A 14,226-nucleotide genomic window follows, 5' to 3' on the forward strand; every position below is an offset into this window, starting at 1 on the left:
CTACTGGGCAATTTAACCAAAATTGGCCACAATCATAATTAGAGTATCTAGTTTAGAAATATGTCTGATGACCCCGCTTGCCAACCAACTTGGCCGACATGGCTTAAAATAGAACACAGGAATAAAATGCAGGTTTTGTCTATTATCTTGAAAACTGCTACTAATTGAGGCAATAGAGAAAAATAGACAAATAGAAAGAGGTTGAAATGTTCAAAATGATCAGGTCTACTTATTATCTATTATTTCAAAACTTTTGGCTAATATTCCAAAAATGATCAAAGCACATAGTCGAAATCGTCAGACGACTCTCGAGTTATTGTGCTCTAATGACGTTTTTTTTTTTTATCAATTTGAAAAACTGTAATCAGATAGATAAAAACATAAGAAAGCAAAAATGATCAGCAAGTCAAGTACCACAAATAAGTTTTTGTAGAAGTTACTGCCGATTTTTACCAATATTTTACGTCTTTGCCTACTATCTTGAAAACTATAAAAAAAAAAAAGAATAGATAGACACTTAAAAAGCAAAAATCAGTGTATATAATGTGCGAATCCTGAAATACCATTTTTGCTGTATCCGTTATGAATTTCTAATATAGAATGATAAATAAACAGATGATTTTTGAATAAAATAAGAAATAATACATCATGTGTACTGTTTTTATAAATTCACAATATAGGTATGAGATGCGGACGGATTTTCATCGCGCCTACAGCCATCCAGGTGTAAAATTGATACACAAATAGATAAATATTAAGAATAGTTCACGAACAGAGCGTGCAAGAGATTGAAACGCAGCAGTTAAGGTTCATTTGCTGAAAAATGTACCTTTTAACATAATTATTAATGTTGTATAACCTAAAACAGGTTTTGTTATTCAGCATGTTGATATTGAATTAAATTCCACTATTCTGTTTTCGTTATGCGATTCATGTTAACTGTCGAATAATGATACTAGACTTCATTTTCACTGTAGGGGCGATTCATTTCTATTGTACATGCGATGCATTTTCACAGATGGAAATTAATTAATTTTCATCATATAAAGTCTGAATTCAGCCGACTTTCTAGCAAAAATTGTGAAGTCAGAAGGATTGATTATATATGCATACTTTGTGAGTGAAAGTCTGGGGTAATATATCAATAAATTCCTAAAAAATAGCATTTATTGCTAATATTGTCCATTCTATTTTCTGTAATAATTTTTCCAGATTCAGATCTATATGTAGGATAAAATTTATCCTTTCAAATGACACGCCATCATTGAATACATATATCTTGGACAGTTAAGGCAATCCACGTCACCGAAAAAGCAAAGTTTTCGGTTTCGGTCTAAATCTACATCACATACAAATAAAACGTCATTAGAGCTATTTTCCTAATGCTTGTAGTTTAAAGGTGCGGTTGGCTTGCTTGCTTTGTTTGTATAAATGTTTGCTTAGGCATTGAAATTAATTTGAGCAAACATTTATAAAAACAAAGCAAGCATGCCAACCAAACCTTTAATCTACAAGAATTAGGAAAATAGCTCTAATGGATGCATCTTAGATAACAAAGAGCATTCAAAAGACGATCTTCATTTCACGATTGAATGAGTGGTAACGTTTTCATCTCGCACAAACAATTGCTTTACATTTGACGCTTGGATGACTGGATAATTGATATTTCTCATGCCATTGTGTATACATCTTATACAGTAAAGAAAGTTCGAGCAACAGTTGAGTCACCTTAATTTATGTTTGAATTTCTTATAAATCGTTGTTACAAATAAGCAAATACGTAATTGTAAGAATACAAGGATATATTGAATACAGTTTATTATTACATGTTTAAATTGTTCGGGGTATAACCGCCGTACAGTTGATTCCGGACGTTAATCGCTGCATCGCAAAGCTATATTGGTAGATAAACCGTCCTAATATTTTCACCAAAGACTAATTGACGTACTGTTCAGTTAAGTATTCTATGTTTATGAAATCAAAGTTTACTGCCCCTGACAGCATTATATATTGATAAAAACAAACACTCTGTGTAACTCAAACTTGATTAAACTACAAATATAGCATAGTTGGTTGGCTCTTACACTAAATGCGACCGTGTATTTTGTGATTTGTTGTTGATTAAAATACATAATGCGAATGAGAAACCCGTTGTTTTATTCTATTTGCAGACATTTATTTGAAAAACTGACCTCAGAATTTTGGCACTGTACGATTTATTCTCTTTGTAGTTTGTTTGCTTTCTTTAGAACCGTTCGTTGTACATTCTTGTACTGTTCGTTGTGCAAAAGCCTATCAATATGGAGGAAATATGTATGAAACGGTGTGACAAATTTTCAAAGCTTACAAAGCTTTAAAAAACGTCATAGTCATTGATGTTCTACTCCAGTATATTTCCGGATCTATGACACACTAAAAGCAAACTCATCAAAAAATATTTGAATATGCATGATATGAACGTGTATCATCTTAAGGCGATTACCCTGACCTTCGTATGAGCTTGACCTTTGAACTCAATATCAAAATACTGGATTTTTAAAAAAACTGGATTGCAATCAGGCGCTGCCGATGAGTGGGCTTCTCTAGCTCCAGTAAGTTCTGTTTCACGTCAAACAAATACAAAATTCAGGTTGTTTTAATCTTCAATATGAAATGTTAGAAATGTTAAATACTTTTAGTAGTTTCAAATGCTTGCTAACAAAAAATAAAAGATAGGTATTTCAATAGAAACAGCTAATTTTGTTCTCGATGTTTTACTAACGAACGGTACAGACCTTTGACGAAAACACGCAACAAACGTATTGAAAAAAAAATTGACGAACGGTATACAACGCACAACGTCCGGAATCAACCATACGTTGGTTAAACCTGTGTATATTTAAGTAAGCATCTGCATAGCTTGCATTTCAAATTGTAAATATCATCAATCTTAAAGTCATTAAAAGACTATTTTCAGTTGTTGCATGTCGAATTATCATATAAAACAACAATGAAAATTCATCGCACCTCAAAAAAATCCACATCAGAAATGATCGCACTTACAGTGATAATGCATCGCATTTATAGTTAAAATGAATCGCATTCAGTAATCAATATTATGGATTCAGCTGCTTTAGTTACACTTTTTTGGACTTTAATCCTGTTTTTATACATTACAAAGTTATGTTCTAATGAAATTATGTTAAAACATACTTTCAAATCAATTATTTTTTATTTTCAAAAAGTAAACAAACGCAGTTTTTTCCATCATCTTTTTTTTTCTACAATAGACATACTCGCATACGACAGTGAAAATGATTCCCGTAAAAGTTGCACACGGAAACTCAATACAAAAATTTACGACAAAAGAGACGATTTATTGTTAATTTTCGCCTTTAGAATGGTGGCGTTCCTTTCGCCCCTACTTACGGTGTGTATTTTCAACAATATGTTCTCTTTGCCCATGTCTGTAGTCATGTTTTAGATTTCAATGAACGTAATTCATGTTTAACTGATAGATTATTAAGTCAGGGATTTCGTTATCAAAAATCAATTAAAACCATCCAAATTCAATATTTAGTTTAGAAGTTTGGCTGTATCTGAAGAGTTCTTATTAAAAATGGAATACCACATCCTAATTTTTACGACAATGTTGATTATAAAGCCCGTAAATTTAAATACGATCAATGTAAACTAATTGATCCTATATATAAACTTATCATTAAAGGTTATAAATTTACCACAGTAGAAAAATCTTTAAAGATTGTTTTTATTGGTATTAACATTGAGTTTGTTTTTGATTAAATTGAACCATGAAAACTAAATATATATTGCTATATATATTCCTACATCCTGTCGATACTGTTAACATATATTTGGGCATTGCACAGGGTAATACATTTCTCAGACTGTTTATGACGTCTTCACATTAAATATGTTGGATGTGTAAAGATTGATATATAAGTCTGGGATAACATAATTTATCTTTTACTGGTAATTGGGTTTGAGTAACTGCGAGTACTCTTATTTCGATGCTTTATGTTGTGATGTAACACCACTTACCCAGGTTAGGGGAGATTGAGCGCTTACAAACATGTTTTAACCCGTCATATTCTTTATGTACTTATCCAAAGTCAGGGTTTTTTTTATTTCAGTTGTTGTCGTTAGTTCATGTCTGTCATATTTGTTTTATTGTAAACTGTTTTGTTATAAAATAGGCCGTTAGTTTTCTCAATTGAATTGTTTCACATTTTTGCATGTAGTGGCCTTTTATAGCCGACTACAAGGTATGTTTTCCCCCTCATTGTTGTAGGCCGTACAGTTGCTTATGATTGCTTACATCCACTTCGTTTGAACTTTGAAGGATAGTTTTCTCATTAGCAATCATACCACATCTCCTTATTTTTATATAACTTCCCTTCCCAGTTCAATATATTACTTGTGTAAATGTTTCATTCCAATCATGCAAAAAGAAAAAATCAAGTTAGAATAATCCTACAACCATTCAAAAAAATAAAATAAGGATAAGCGAATAAGGAACGAATAAGTAACAGGGCATCAGTCAAGCGCGGAAACGGGTACATATGCGCTAATAGGACAATTTCACCGCTACGAACTAAGAACTAACACCAGAGAGAAGAACAGAAAAGAAAGCATTAAACAGGTGCAGCCTATAAAAGGCGAATAAGGAACAAATAACTAACGAATAAGTAACAGGGCATCAGTCAAGCGCGGAAACTGGTACATATGCGCTAATAGGACAATTTCACCGCTACGAACTAAGAACTAACACCAGAGAGAAGAACAGAAAAGAAAGCATTAAACAGGTGCAGCCTATAAAAGGCGAATAAGGAACAAATAACTAGCGAATAAGTAACAAGGTATCAGTCGAGCGTTGAAACTGGTACATATGCGCTAACGGGCTTTAAATATTCTAACTCTGCAAAAACAGAACTAACACCAAAGACATGAAAAGAACTAACATGTTTAACCCCGCCACATTCTGTGTGTATGTGCCTGTCCAAAGCCAGGATCCTGTAATTCAGTGGTTGTCGTTTGTTGCTGTGTTACATATTTGTTTTTCGTTCATTTTTTGTACATAAATTAGGCCGTTAGTTTTATCGTTTGAATTGTTTTACATTTGTCATTTCGGGGCCTTTTATAGCTGACTATGCGGTATGGGCTTTGCTCATTGTTGAAGGCCGTACGGTAACCTATAGTTAATTTCTGTGTCATTTGGTGTCTTGTGAAGATTTGTCTCATTGGCAATCATACCACATCTTATTTTTTATATCAACACCAAAGACATGAAAAGAAATAAGACGAAATCATTAAAAGGGGGCAATGTATAATAAGCAACATGGTATCAGTCGAGCGCAAAAACAGATACATACGCGCTAATAGGGCAATTTCACCTCTACGAACCAAGAACAAAAACCAAGAAAAGAAAAGGAAATAAAGCATTAACAAGATGCAACGTATAAAAATCGAATAAGGAACAAATAAGTAGCGAATAAGTAACAGGGTATCAGTCGAGCGCAAAGACGAAGACATCCGCTTTAACAGGAAATATGAACTCACCGAACCCATAGCTAACACCAAAGACAAGAAAAGAAAGCATCAAAAAGGGGTAGCGTATCAAAAGGAATAAGGAACGAATAAGTAGCGAACAAGTAATAGGGTATCATTCGAGCGCTGAAACGGGTACATACGCGCTTACAGGTTATTTTTACCTCCTCAAACCAGAGTTAAGGAAAAAAAGAAAGCATTAAAGGGGGGCAACATATGAAAAGATTATAAGGAAAAACAAGTAACGAATAAGGAATAATGATTCAGTAACGAATAGGTAAGAAATACGGAATTAGGAATACAGAATAAGTAACGAATAATAAATAAGTAATAAGTAAACAAATTGGCGAACCTAGGGGTCGCAGCAGCGCAGCAGTTCATTCCATTATTCAAAATCGTTTTTCCATTATTCAAAATTGGTTATTTCTTAATGTTCACGCTTATTTTGGCATTTAGGTCCTCCGTTACCGCTCTAATGGGCATTGCGGCACATATTGATCATAACCACTTTGTTCCTCTGTCCATAAGCTTTCGAATGGTGTATAAGGTTTCTCTGTAATTAGGGGCTGAAGGGTCGTAGCATTCCATTCCATTATTCAAAATAAGCCATTTCTTATTGTTGACGCGTATTTTGAAATTTAGGTCCTCCGGAACTCCTCTAATAGGCGTTGCGGGACATATTGACTATATACCTTTTGTTCCTCTATTGATAAGCTTTCGAATGACGTTTAAGGTTTCTCTGTAATTAGGGGCTGAAAGGTCGTAACAGTCCATTCCATTATTCAAAATAAGCTATTTCTTATTGTTGACGCGTATATCGTTTATACTCAGTTTATTCCTCTATCAATAAGCTTTAATTTGGTGTATAAATTTTTCCTTGATTAGGGGCTGACGGGTTGCAGCAGTCCATTCCATTATTCAAAATAAACTATTTCTTAATGTTCACGCGTATTTCGATATTTAGGTCCTTCGTTACTCCTCTAATATGCGTTGCGGAACATATTGACTATATACCTTTTGTTCCTCTCTTAATAAGCTTTCGAATGAGGTATAAGGTATATCTATAATTAGGGGTTAAAGGGTCGCAGCAGTCCATTCCATTATTCAAAATATCCATTTCATTATTCAAAATTGGCTATTTCTTAATTTTCACGCGTATTTTGGCATTTAGGTCCTCCGTAACCCCTCTAATGGTCATTGCGGCACATATCGTTTATACTCAGTTTATTCCTCTATCAATAAGCTTTAATTTGGTGTATAAATTTTTCCTTGATTAGGGGCTGACGGGTTGCAGCAGTCCATTCCATTATTCAAAATAAGCTATTTCTTAATGTTCACGCGTATTTCGATATTTAGGTCCTTCGTTACTCCTCTAATATGCGTTGCGGAACATATTGACTATATACCTTTTGTTCCTCTCTTAATAAGCTTTCGAATGAGGTATAAGGTATATCTATAATTAGGGGTTAAACGGTCGCAGCAGTCCATTCCATTATTCAAAATATCCATTTCATTATTCAAAATTGGCTATTTCTTAATTTTCACGCGTATTTTGGCATTTAGGTCCCCTGTAACGCCTCTAATGGTCATTGCGGCACATATCGTTTATACTCAGTTTATTCCTCTATCAATAAGCTTTAATTTGGTGTATAAATTTTTCCTTGATTAGGGGCTGACGGGTTGCAGCAGTCCATTCCATTATTCAAAATAAGCTATTTCTTAATGTTCACGCGTATTTCGATATTTAGGTCCTTCGTTACTCCTCTAATATGCGTTGCGGAACATATTGACTTTATACCTTTTGTTCCTCTCTTAATAAGCTTTCGAATGAGGTATAAGGTATATCTATAATTAGGGGTTAAAGGGTCGCAGTAGTCCATTCCATTATTCAAAATATCCATTTCATTATTCAAAATTGGCTATTTCTTAATTTTCACGCGTATTTTGGCATTTAGGTCCTCCGTAACCCCTCTAATGGTCATTGCTGAACAATCGACTTGTTATATCTATAATTAGTGGATGAAGAATAGCAAAGGTCCAGTGAAAATAAAAAAAGACCACGTAGAGTATTTTAATTTATAAATATATGTTTTGGTATTCAGGTCGTCCATACATTGAACCAAGGAATTCGTGTTAAAAATAGTTAGGAAAACCCACTAGTTTATACTCCGAAACTAGGAACCAGATAAATAAATCAAATTAGAATTTAAAGAGTGTTTTTATTTATTTTTTCTGATATCAATTTGAATATTTGTTAGATAACACCAAAAAGACTAATTTAGAAATACGGGATATAGCTACAATGTCACAGTCAATTTTTTTATTTTTATTTCACTATTCACCGCTTTAACTTGAATAATGTAACATAAACTATTTCATTATTCATTATTCATCACTTGATATTGAATAGTGAATAGTGAACTATTTCATTATTCATTATTGAATTTGAATAATGAAAAATGAATAATGGACTTACTTCAGCGTGGTCATTCATGACTGCACGTACTAGCCGTGGTAACGACTCAAAAATGCCACGGAAAATAAATTAAAAACTTGAGATAACTTGTAATTTAATGGTTGCAGTATATAAATGTAATAACAAGAATTAAGTGCTTCTTTTTGTAATTTTATAGGGGTATAAACGCGTTGATCGTGCACACATTTTTAGTATGAAGCGCCTCGAACAAAATGAGCTTCGGTCAACGCTTTTACATCCCAATAAAATTACAAAAAGAGGCATTCAATTCTTAAATAAAATATAACTTTTGGAATCAGCAAACCTAAGTTGTTCACCTGTCCACCCTAGAAAATTGAAGTCTTAGATCTATGATTTTTTTTATCAATTATTATTGGCTTTGAACTAGCTGTCAGTAACTACGAATATTCTCAGATCTGTACTTAGTGTCTTTTTTGTTGTGCGAAATGTATAAATACCCTGCCACGTCCGGTCTGTGCTTTTGTTACTTTTTTCTGCTTTTCATCGATCTGATGAGCTGAACGTTAACCTTTTTCGTTAATTGTTTTGTTATAAATTATGCCTTTAGTCTTCTCAATAGAATTGTATTATATTTTCATGTCGGGGCTTTTATATCCGACTATACGGTATAGGTTTTTCTCATTGCTGAAGGCCGTACGGTTGCCTATAATTGCTTCCATCCATTTCATTTGAACTGTGGTGGATAGCTATATTATTGGTAATCATAGACTACCACATCTCCTTATTTTTATATTGAAGTACTCGTGTATTCTATTACATCGAGTGGCTAAAGATCAGATGGATGGCGTATAAATCATACATAGTTCCATCTTCATGTAGACTAGTAGAAGTCACTTTTAGTTGTTTTCTTACGTTCGGTGTTAAAATATTTATAACACTTATATAAAAGTTGATCAATTTGGCACAGAGGGACGAAAGGGACAACTACAGAGAGAGAAAGGTGCTAGGCGCCGTCTGAACGCTTGGTAATGAATTAATGAATGTTGGCATTTCGATCATTAGTATTTTTCTTTATCTTTTATTGATTCCAAAAACTAAGAGAGAAATTATTCTTTATCTGTGTACCATAGCACATTCATGTGTTCCTCATAAAATTGTTTTTGACTTTGGTAGGTGTAGGGTATTGTCATTGTAACTGAAAATTTGAAACATTTCTTAGATGATGAAATATTTCTTCGAAGTAAGATGGTGCTAATCCATAGAAATATATATAAATTCTACAGGGAAATTGGGAATCTAATTCAAAGAGAGATGACGGACTTATTGAGATATTTAGATATAAAAAAAAAAGTAATTTGCATGCATTATAGAACATGTAGAATTGAATGCTGTTTTTTTTTAATTCATACAAAATGAAAGCAAGTGACCATCACATTTTGCATGAAGCGCGGAAGCTAAAAACACAGCATTCAATTCTTATATATTAATGAATAAAATGAATAAAATATATATATTATTCACATTTTAAATCCGAAAGTTAAACTTTAAAGACAGAACATCGGCAGAAATTGTCTAGTGAGATTAAAGCAGTGTCAATCCACGTGAAATCAATCATATATGTGCTGCCTCATATAGTTAAAAATGCACAATAAAGATGTCGATAAACTCATCACAGATACCAGGCTTACGCTAGACGTGCGTTTCATCTACAAAAGACTCAATAGTGACGCTCGAATTCAAAATATTAAAAAGGACAAAAGAAAAGTACGAAGTTGAAGAATATTGATTTCATAGAAAATAAGTCGTAAAATATCAAATTTCAATCATTATTGTACGTGTATGTCATAGGATAATAATTGAACAGTTATATAGTTATATTAATTATCCATATTTAATGAGATATATTGTCAACTACATTTTTAAATGAATGAAATTAGCGAATTGTTCGCACAAAATACACGACAAAAGCGAAAAAGGTGTTGATTTATTATGTAGGTGGAGCTAATAATTCAATAATCTTGAGTTACTTTCATACCGCATAGGTTGCTTTTATACGGCATGGGTTGTTTTCATACAAAATGAAAGCATATGACGAAATCAAATGATTCGTCTTTCAGCCAATAAAAGATCAGCATTTGTATGAATTGTACACTTTTGTAAATATAGAATATGATTATGTTATATATTGTATATGCATCTTTTCTTTGCAGAAGAAATTTGTTTATGATGTGAAAATAGAAGTAAATGATACAAAAAAAGTTTCAGAAGTGTATGTAAAAAGTTAACTTAGCAAATTTGCTATATCATAATTGTTTGCCTGTACATAAATCTTGTATGCCTAAGTTTGTAACGACGTTTTGCATTTAAAAGTAAGAACAACCACTGGTCGGCTTGAAGTCGGAACAATGTGTCTTGATAGGTCTTGCCAAGTCCCGTGGACTGTTGACTTAAATTGTGTAATAGTTGATTAAAAGTTTGGTTCAGTTTGTCGTTTTTTTACAAAGCAAGGTTCATTATAATATTACATTTAAATATGTTCCCGCCTGATATGCATGTAATATTTGCCACTGGATGTTAAACAAAAATTCATCCTACGATTAACAATAAGAAAATCACTTACCTGAAACAAGACGGTTTATTCCTATATAAAAAATTAGGCTTGCCTGAAAAATTAGACATAAAATAGATCAATTTTGTTTATTTTTTTTTGTCTTCTTTCGTAATATTCATACTCAAAACACTGAGAATTTTAAAATAGGCGAATGTATGTATCATAATTCAATGGGAATATAAAGAGTCCAACAGGCCTCAAAAACTAAATGTAAACAGTTCTTTAATTATACATTGAAACAAATTTTATATCAGAAAAGGAACTCTACGCGAGAAAAGGCCTTCGTAATGAGGCAGATTTCGCTCCTGAAGGTGAATCATTTAAAATGACTTGTGAGATTTTCAAGAATTTAGCGTGAATTAAATGTGTAGATAAGTTGTACATTTGAGTGAAATTCACATAATTTGTTCGCCTGAAATTTTTTATATTAAATTTTTCATAAATCTGTTATGTACAAAAAAAAACCAGAAAAATAATATAGTTCTTTTAAATTTCTAATATACTCTATCCAATAATATGACATTTGTTCTTATGTATATTGATATGAAACCAACAGACACTGAGGTTTTTTTTAAACATATACATATACATATTATATATATAATTTCAGGTTTACTTACCACTTTACGTATATCGTCATGATCCATCTCAAATAGCGAGGCAGATAGTGATATAGATCAGCGTCATTGTATCCAAGTATCATGTGAATAAAAAAACAACGTATCTCTTTTCTTTATTTATTCCGGATTAAGATAATCAACATTGATTTGTAAGCAATTCAAAAGAATATCATCCTTTTAAACAGGAGACTTCAAACGTGGTATTAGCTTTAAAGGGAAATGAAAAAAAAAGGATATTCCTTGACTTAAAAAAGATATTGCACCGTAAAATCAAAGTAAAGACACGAATGGATAAATTGATAAATCTAAGTTCAGAAATTAATAGTAAATAAGTGTCTCTGGTCATGCATAATGTTAAGAAGAATGTTAAAGAATCAGTTGCGCTTAAGCTGTTATACTAGGGAGCAATAATTGCATAGACACACAATATTTACATGTTCTGCCGTCTATTAAACCTAAAAGCATAGAGCCACTCAATCGTTACATGATCTGCCGTCTATTAAACCTAAAATCATACAGCCACTCAATCGTTACATGATCAGCCGTCTATTAAACCTATAATCATATTGCGAGTAGAGCTAACCACTGCATCGAGTGTGATACTATATTTCTTCACTCAATACAGTAAAATTTTTAAATGTAAAACACGAGGCTTGCCGAGAGTTTTAAATGTTTTAAATTTAAATGTCGCGAGTGTAGAAATATTGTATTTCACAAGATTTGATGGTGGAATCTGTTTCTGAATCTAAAAGGATATTGTTCCAACCACCGGAAACCCCCCCCCTCGCCCCCACCTGGATCCGCCACTGTAGTTCCCAATTATTATATGGGGTATTTCTTCCTGAGTATTCTGACTACTGTTTTCTTTGAAAAGTTTACTATTTAAGAGGTCCTATCAGTTGCATATATATTGAAATAAGTAAAGCATGTGGGAAAAATTTATTGTTGAAAGTGAAAGTAGTGATTTCAACGGACCAAAAATGAAAGTAGGGTAGAAATTAGCCTTCTGCATTTATTCAAGGTCCAAATCTAACCATTTGCATGTTAATGGGGCTCTCAAAGAAAAATCAGAGATGGATTGTCCTGTGACAAGCATATTTTATTAAAATAATAATGGTCTATAAGCAGTTAAATTTATTTCATGTTTGAACCGGTGCAAATTTTTCAATTCATAAACGGATCTCACGGCGTTTGAAAAGGGAAAGGATTGAATATACAACCCACACTGAAGAAAACACTCAATTGAATTAGCTTTTAATGATTCTGAACAAACTGAGACACATTTCATCTCTATAAAATCGATTTTGATGCACATTTATCTAGCTTTCTTTTCAACCTCCATTCCTCTACTTTTCAATCGCATATTTTATGTAGATCGTACTATATGTACATGGTATTTACGACCTTTTTTATTGTCTACAAACAAGTTGAACTGTAAGTTATTGTTCACTATGATAACTCAAATTATGTATTTAGCAAACTGAAGTTGACGAGTGATGAGTGTGAAAACACAACATGCTCAAATGTAGCTCGATTTCAAATTTCAGATAGCCTTGATTAGTAGTTTTCAGAAATGCGTTATGACAAGTATATATAAGTATTTGGTAAACAAGAAGTTGATATGTGGTGCATCTGAAAATGAATCACACAGTAAAGCATGCTCATATGAAGCTTGATACCAAACCTAATTCAGTTTTACTGAGAAAAATGCGAATTTTATTTGAAGGAATGATGGACAGACAGATGCAAACCAGTATATTCCTTCTCCTTTTCCTAATAAACAGGGGTATAATTATGATGGGATTCTTTTGCTTGTTTGCAGAATTTTGAGTTTACAACAATTTGAAGTCTTAAAGTCCATATACTATCTCTTGTCAATTCCAGAGGCAGATATAATTTTTAATTCCTTAAAAAAGCCTGTCTGTATTTGAGCTTTATGGTCAAGTAAAGGAACAAATATATAGAGAATTTTTAATATTCATGTTATTGATAGATTATCGGTGTGTACCATTTCTTTGGTAGAGATTTCTGACTATATGTCAACTGATTTTATCTTGCTTTTCAGATATTAACTTAAAGTAGTCCTAGTCAACTTGACTGTAGCAGTAATATACTGTGCTCAGCATAGCTTTTTTTCAGTTTAGGGTAAAGCCATTTTAAAAAGCTGCTGACCAAATATGAATTTGTTATGTTCATTAATTCCTGAGAACAGTTTGACGAAAGTATTTGTTGGTCAAACAGACAGACAGACAAGGTAATTGCAATATAGCTCCTCCCACTTTTAGAGTGGAGGTATTGTGCTGTGTATGCTAATGACACAGCAAAAATAAAAGACATATAAAACAAGTGAAACTGCGAGCTACTGCTCACTGATGATACTCTTGCCCAAATGCAAGTGTTCGGTAAACAGGAAGTTGTTGAGTGATGAATCTGAAAACACATCACACAGTATAGCTGACTCATATAAACCCTGAAACCAAATTTCAGAAATCCTTGTAATGTAGTTCCTGAGATAAATGTGACGAAAATTTTCAACTACTTGGATGTCATGTGTAAAATGATGTAAGTGTTTGGTAAACAGGAAGTTGTTGAGTGATGAATCTGAAAACGCATCACACGGTATAGCTGATTATATAAACCCCGAAACCAAATTTCAGAAATCCTTATGATGTAGTTCCTGAGAAAGATGTGACAAAAAATATTCATGGAATGGACGGACGAACAGACAGAGGTAAAACAGTATACCCCCACTTTTTTAAAGCGGGGGTATAATCAAAAGAAATCTAAAGGTCAATGTACAGCCTTCAAGTTCAACATTAAAGAAGTGTCTATACAATATGTCTAGCCCTAAATAACCTTATGAAAGCTGTGAGTATATATATATTTCAAAAAGTGGTGTAGAAGTACAGATTCCTATTTGTGAAAAATGTTCTTGCCAAATAAGATATAAAAGGTGAACAAACATCCTACATGCCACTCATCGATACATGTATAAATGTTAGACATTATAC

The sequence above is a fragment of the Mytilus californianus genome, unplaced genomic scaffold (genome assembly GCF_021869535.1).
Source record: "Mytilus californianus isolate M0D057914Y unplaced genomic scaffold, xbMytCali1.0.p SCAF_6, whole genome shotgun sequence".
Taxonomy (NCBI): Eukaryota; Metazoa; Mollusca; class Bivalvia; order Mytilida; family Mytilidae; genus Mytilus; species Mytilus californianus.